The sequence below is a fragment of the Mya arenaria genome, chromosome 17, assembly GCF_026914265.1.
Source record: "Mya arenaria isolate MELC-2E11 chromosome 17, ASM2691426v1".
NCBI classification, from domain to species: domain Eukaryota; kingdom Metazoa; phylum Mollusca; class Bivalvia; order Myida; family Myidae; genus Mya; species Mya arenaria.
In genome coordinates this window covers 18,202,786-18,209,061 of record NC_069138.1, presented here as the reverse complement: position 1 = coordinate 18,209,061, position 6,276 = coordinate 18,202,786, and positions in this window count along the sequence as shown.

Below are 6,276 nucleotides of genomic sequence, written 5' to 3'. Positions count from 1 at the left end.
ACATTATGATAAACTCCAGCGCTATTCCAATATACACAGGTTACATATTTGACAGTTTTCGGACAGTATGATAACAATAGTTACTGCACCCATTACCCTCGTGTCTAAAGAATACATAACTCGTACTTAGCGCTCGTGTATAATTGATGTTAGTTTTGGTAAGCGTTTCAGTGGCAGCAATTATCTAATGTTTTATTAAAAGAGGTTAAAACATGTTATCTGAAAATTGTACGAGTATAAAGTTAAATAATGATTTTTCTTTATGATATTCAAAATAAGCCATTTTTATCAAAATATAATTTAATATGTATTTTGGCTAATTGAAATAAGCTACTTAAGCCTGTTAAGCTTAGGAAGTTTCGAGAAATTGGCAGTAAATTATTAGTTAATTATAGAACGTAGACAGGGCGAATTATTACGTGTTGATATTCAAATACATACAGTTACAATTTTGGCTCAAAAATTACACTTATTTAATAAGTACAATATATATATATATATATATATATATATATATATATATATATATATATATATATATATATATATATATATATATATAAAACATCATAATTTGATAAAACAATTTTGAACAAGAATGATTTGATTTGATTCGTTTTCTATCATGATAACTGCAAATTGAAATGATTTGCAGATCGACACAAAACTGCCTTTATAATATAAAGTAAATCTAAACGTAATCAGAAAGTTTACTTTAGATCTTTTCATCATTCAGCCAGTTTCAGTTTAAATCTTTCATCAGTCATATATTTCAAGTACTTGTGAGAATGTCACCTACCTTTTACGTTTACGTTGAACTCAACAGACCAGTCATGGTATACATCAAGCTGGAAGGGCCTCACAAGTTTCACGGCGGACATGTTCTCCATCTCCATCTGCAGCTGTCTCACGTCCTCATTATGCTCTATTGTACAGCGCCATAACTTACAGTTCACAGAATGTCGCGACTGTATCACAATACTAACGAGACGTCTGAACTCTCCTGCTGACATGGTCGTTCTCTTTATTAAAATGTGTGTTGTATAGTCAGCTGAGACGGGCTGTAGAGCAACCATATGAAGAGCAGACTGGTTCTCCATCTCCACCTGCAGCTGTCTCACGTCCTCATCAGGCTCTATTGTACAGTCCTCTAACTCACAGTTCACAGAATGTCGCGACTGTATCACAATACTAACGAGACGTCTGAACTCTCCTGCTGACATGGTCGTTCTCTTTATTAAAATGTGTGTTGTATAGTCAGCTGAGACGGGCTGTAGAGCAACCATATGAAGAGCAGACTGGTTCTCCATCTCCACCTGCAGCTGTCTCACGCCCTCATCAGGCTCTATTGTACACAACCATAACTTACAGTTCACAGAATGTCCCGACTGTGTCACCATACTAACGAGACGTCTGAACGCTCCTGCTGACATGGTCATTCTCTTTATTGAAATGTGTGTTGTATAGTCAGCTGAGACGGGCTGTAGAGCAACCATCTGAAGAGCGGACTGGTTCTCCATCTCCACCTGCAGCTGTCTCACGTCCTCTTCAGGCTTTATTGTACAGCACTCTAACTTACAGTTCACAGAATGTCCCGACTGTATCACAATACTAACGAGACGTCTGAACGTTCCTGCTGACATGGTCGTCCCAAGTATTGCAATGTATGTTGTATAGTCAGCTGAGACGGGCTGTAGAGCAACCATCTGAAGAGCGGACTGGTTCTCCATCTCCACCTGCAGCTGTCTCACGTCCTCTTCAGGCTCTATTGTACAGACATCTAACGTACAGTTCACAGAATGTCGCGACTGTATCACAATACTAACGAGACGTCTGAACGTTCCTGCTGACATGGTCGTCCCAAGTATTGCAATGTATGTTGTATAGTCAGCTGAGACGGGCTGTAGAGCAACCATCTGAAGAGCGGACTGGTTCTCCATCTCCACCTGCAGCTGTCTCACGTCCTCTTCAGGCTCTATTGTACAGACATCTAACGTACAGTTCACAGAATGTCGCGACTGTATCACAATACTAACGAGACGTCTGAACGTTCCTGCTGACATGGTCGTCTTAAGTATTCTAATGTGTGTTGTATAGTCAGCTGAGACGGGCTGTAGAGCAACCATCTGAAGAGCGGACTGGTTCTCCATCTCCACCTGCAGCTGTCTCACGTCCTCATCAGGCTCTAATATACAGGACTCTAACTTACAGTTCACAGAATGTCCCGACTGTATCACAATACTAACGAGACGTCTGAACGTTCCCTCTGATATGATCATGTTACCCAATTTAACATTCGTAAGGGTGGAAAGCGGCCCGTCCTGAAATGCCATATTATCAAAGTAAGTACATATTCAAGTAACAAATACGTTAGTTCGTTAGTCGTTCGAGGAAATGACGAAATAAAAGTGTAATATTCTTTCTCAGATACGAAAGGGCACAAACATTTCTGGAGAAAAATAATGCACGCTGTATACAATTGCTTAGCTGTTATAACGTTACACGAGTCATCTGCACACTATATTTGAATTCACGCATCGATGAATAATATGATTGCCAGATCGATAATAATATGAATAGACCAACTAAAGGTATTGAACGTGTTTGCTATAATGATTCACTTGATCATGTTTCATTTGCTAATAGTAATCATAAACACCTCTATTAACTTTGCAGTTTTATAAAAGAAAGTTGTTGTTTTTCACATATGGTAATGTACGTGAAGTTAACGGCCTAGCGGCGTGAAGTAAGCGGCCTAGCGGCGTAAAGCTAGCGGCATAGCAGCATTGCGGCCTGGCGGCCTAGCGGCGTGAATTTGGCGGCTTAGCGGCCTAGCGGCGTGAAGTTAGCGGCATAGCGGTCTGGAGGCCTGGCGGCGTAAATTGGCGGCCTAGCGACCTAGCGGTGTGAAGTTAGCGGCCTGGAGGCTCAGCTTCGTGATGTTAGCGGCCTGGCGGCGTGAAGTTAGCGTCCTAGCGCCGTAAAGTTGCCAGTTCTTTTTAAACAATAATATATGTTCAGTTTTTATGCTCAAATTATCAATTTGAAGCGATTATCAACTCATTTCAAAAACAGTCGATCAAGCACTTAAACGGTCTAACGGCGTGACGTTAGCGGCTTAGCGGCCTAGCGGCCTAGCGGCCTAAAATGGCATCCTATTCCAAAGCATGTTTACATGCCTTTACTTCTAAAATGATATATTAACTGTTTAATGCGCAAAAATATCAATCTGACGCGATTTTTAACATGTTTTCAAAAAAGTCGATCAAGCACTTCAGCGGCGTAGCGGCGTGAAGTTTGCGGCCTAGCGGCCTAAATGGTTTCCTATTTTAAAGCACCTATACATGCTTTTTCTTCTCAAACAATGATAAATTTATGGTTTCTTTCACAAATCAACATCCTTTAGCGAATATCTGCATTTTCTCCAAAACTCGACCAAGTGCATGTAAAAATGCTTTAAAATAGAAACAAAGTTTAGGCCGCTAGGTCGCTTGGCCGCTAACTTCACGCCGCTAGGCCGCCGAACTGCATTACAACAGTAAATGTATCATTGTTTTAATGGATATGCATACAAAAATGCTTTGAAAAATGAAAAACATTTTAGGCCGCTATGTTAAAGTATGAATAAAAACATTGATTAACCATTGTTTTCCAAGAAAATGCATCAACAATGCCTTTAAAATAGAGGAAAAAATAGGCCGCTAGGCCGCCAAGTTCACGTCGCTAGGCTGCCAGGCCGCTGACTTCCGTCCGCTTGTTCGCTATGCCGCTTACTCCACGTCGCTTGGCCGCTAACTTCGCGTGCATCATATGCTATATATTCCTGCACAATGAAGCAAAGAACTTTCATAAATAACAGATATCATATATTTTAATTAAAAAAATCAAAGATTACGAAATTATTACTTTTAAAAATCATGAAAATAACACCTACATGTATGACGCAACGTATTAATACAACTTCCCTGAGAGCTTTTCCAAAGATCTCAAACGACCTTTCAGACACTCACGGAGACAATTATTCAAAGGCAATGTCAAACCATATGTAAAACAAGGATTAAATGCCACAAACCGCCACAATTTAACGAGGTTCAAAGTGCCAGAATACTTCAATAATATATAAAAAATACACAATAAAATCAGGAAAATAAGAGCATCATACCCGAGTCAACAAAATTATGTCCCCACACCACACCACCACCACCACCACCACCACCAACACCAACACCAACACCAACACCAACAACAACAACAAACACACATGGTAGCACACAAAAACAAGAAATTTGTCAAACCTTTAACGGCACTGAATAAAAATACTGTCTCTTCAAATATTAATAACTCGAAGAGCCCTGGCATAAATAAAATTGTAGCGGAAATGTTCAAAGATTTATTTTAAATCATTTCACACGCTTTATTCATAAATACAATACAATGCATAGTAAACAAGGGCGTAGCTTAGCCTATATTTTTTAGGCGTGATGGTTCTAAGTGAGTTTAGGGAATTTGCCAGTACATTACACACTTAATTATATTTGCGACGGTTACAATAAAATCGAGAAATACACTCTGCACGTACTTATAATTAAACACCAAACTTGCTATTGTTCAAAATTTGTTATAAGTGTTAAAGCCGCTTTATTGCATTCTAGGGTTATTTTAATTTGTCATTTTTCGAAAACGTTGCAGGCGCAGACCGCCAATGCCTCTATGTAGCTACGTCACTGCCAAAGGGGAATATTCTGTGGAAAGGATATTATTGTACCGATATTTGATAGAGGCAACACGGGTGCTGCTAAAGCTAAAGAGGTTTATTTAAGGAAACAAACCTTTACAGCTGATAGATCAACAAACGCTAACAATGGAACGTAAAAACTGAATTTGACCTGCATGGGCTGAGCTACATTTGGGGAAATCAGAGTATAAATGAAAAGAGTTGTTTGAATTAAGCTAAATATACGACATTGGACAAAAGACAATAAAAATGAAAGTCGCACTGGCGCGACATTTAATTTTGAAGATGAACAAAATGAATGTCGTGTCGGCAAAACATTGGACATTGGATATCAAAAATTGAATATCTTGTACAGTAAAAATAAAAAAACGTTAAAACTAACCCAGTAAAAACTATATAGAACGCATTTATTACATGTATTATAAAACTTGATATGTAAAAAAAAATGAATAACCTGGAATCATACAGCTTAAACAATACGAGTTAAACTCGGATGACATTTAAACAAATCACCCTCAGTGCATTTACAAGATACAGTGTGATTGCACACTCACTAACATAAAGATACCAGGGGAAGATCCAGGATTCAATGTCAGAGGGTGCGTACACTTTTGACTTGCACCCCTCCCTAAAAACCGAAATGTATTTGGATTAAAGTCATGGTTGGCAAGTAACAATTTTTAGTCCGAAATGAAGAATTTTACGCGTAAAAAGTATACTTGGACATTTTAGGGGGGAGGGGGGCGACTGCGCCCACCCCCTTGATCCGCATGAGTTAACAAAAGCACACGCATGAGTTAACAAATGATAAAAGATTACTTACAAATGATCAGATCACTGATGTTCATATTTCCGTTCTAAAATTAATGTTTTATGGAAAGAAAAATATATAAAAAATCATTTTTTGAACTAAAATATAAAAATCTGCGATCTAATATTTTGTCAGCAGTCTTATATGACTGGTTTCGATGGTTTTTGCAAAAATTGGCTCGCTCAAAGACAACAAAATAAAAAGTTGTCAAAACAGTTTATCTGTGATAGTGCACCTTTCAATGAATTAAGACGACAATACATGCGCCTTTATAATTACCACATGCCGCATCTTTAAAGAATATAAAACTAAATTTTCAGTTATACGAGAAATACCAAAAATGATACATTAAATCATTTACTTAGTAAGTAACACAATAATACTACTGGAAAAGAAATCAGCCCCACGAGCTCAAAAAGAACTCGTATTCAATTCAATTAAACTTCAAATGTAATCATTTGTATCAATAAATACCAAGACGTTAAGCAACAGCTCGTTTCTTACATGAAAAAACAAGGATATGAACAAAACAACAATAAATGATTAATACAACCAACCTGTATATAAAAGTCGCAACATATCCACATACATGTATACTATTAGTGATTCTATTTATGGAAGTAATTGACACAAGTCAATGACAGTTTAAAGGAACCTAAGTTACTTCCCTTACTCCATTCACTGCACTTACTTTGTCACATCAACGTTTTAGTAGACAATCTTTACAGAA